Source organism: Humulus lupulus, chromosome 5 (genome assembly GCF_963169125.1).
Source record: "Humulus lupulus chromosome 5, drHumLupu1.1, whole genome shotgun sequence".
NCBI classification, from domain to species: domain Eukaryota; kingdom Viridiplantae; phylum Streptophyta; class Magnoliopsida; order Rosales; family Cannabaceae; genus Humulus; species Humulus lupulus.
The window spans coordinates 80,434,727-80,435,789 of record NC_084797.1 but is presented as its reverse complement, the minus strand read 5'-3'; the positions used below and the strand labels follow the sequence as shown (position 1 = coordinate 80,435,789).

Genomic DNA, 1,063 nt, shown 5'->3' with positions numbered 1-1,063 from the left:
TTGGGTCTCCAAAATTCTAATAGAAGACCGAGTTTCAGCCATGAATTGGTTTAACACATCCGACTGAGCATTAGAATTTCCACCAGAATTTTGTTGCTGCTGATGATGAGTGGTCGGTTGGGGTTGTTGCTGCTGTCTAAATCTTGGCTGAAAGAACCCCTGTGGCTGTTATTGGAATGACTGTTGTTGGCTTGAAGATTGGCCTTGCTGATCATTCTTCCAAGAGAAGTTGGGATGATTCCTCCACCCTTGATTAAAGGAATTGGAGTAAGGGTTGTTGTTGCTCTGTCGAGGAAAATTCCCAATAGCCTGAGCCTGCTCCATAGGCATGTTGTTTACATCAGCATACTAACACTGTTCATAGGCATGAGGGCCCCCACATATTTCACACAAAGTCTGGGCCTGTTGCACTGGAGCTGTTATTACATTGCCTTGCAATTGCTTAGTCAAGGCCTCAACTTGAGCGGTCAATTTCGAAATTGCATCCACTTCATACATACCGGCCACTTTCCTTGAAGAACTTCTTTCACTTGGCCACTGCTGATTATTCATGGCCATTTCTTCCAACAAGTAATATGCCTCATTGGCGCTTTTTCTCATAAACGCACCACCAGCTGCTGCATCAATGAGTGTGCGAGTAGTACCACACAACCCATTATAAAAATTATGGACTAGCATCCATTTCTCTATTCCGTGATGCGGGCACTTTCTTATCAACTCTTTGAATCTCTCCCAAGCTTCATAAAGAGATTCATTATCCAACTGAGAAAAATTATTGATCTCTCCTCTCAACTTAGCTGCTTTAGCTGGAGGGAAAAACTTAGAGAGGAACTTCAGTGCTAGATCATTCCATGTATTGATTGAGTTAGGTGGCAAGGATACCAACCAACTCTTAGCTCGCTCCCTCAGAGAAAATGGGAACAATCTAAGTCTGATAGCATCATCACTAACTCCGTTCATCTTAAATGTCTGACAGAGCTCCATGAAGTTAGAGAGATGCATGTTTGGGTCTTCAGTGGGTAGTCCCCCAAACTGGACTGTGGATTGAACCATCTGAAGTATG

The 1,063-nt window shown here is 43.4% G+C and overlaps 1 non-coding gene across 1 annotated transcript; it reads left to right on the top strand.

The window, feature by feature from the left end:
- The first annotated feature begins 688 nt into the window (after nucleotides 1-688).
- LOC133780986 (small nucleolar RNA R71) lies at nucleotides 689-795 on the top strand. The gene has a single exon (XR_009869787.1). It is a non-coding gene; the product is annotated as a small nucleolar RNA R71 (small nucleolar RNA).
- The last annotated feature ends 268 nt before the right edge of the window (nucleotides 796-1,063 follow it).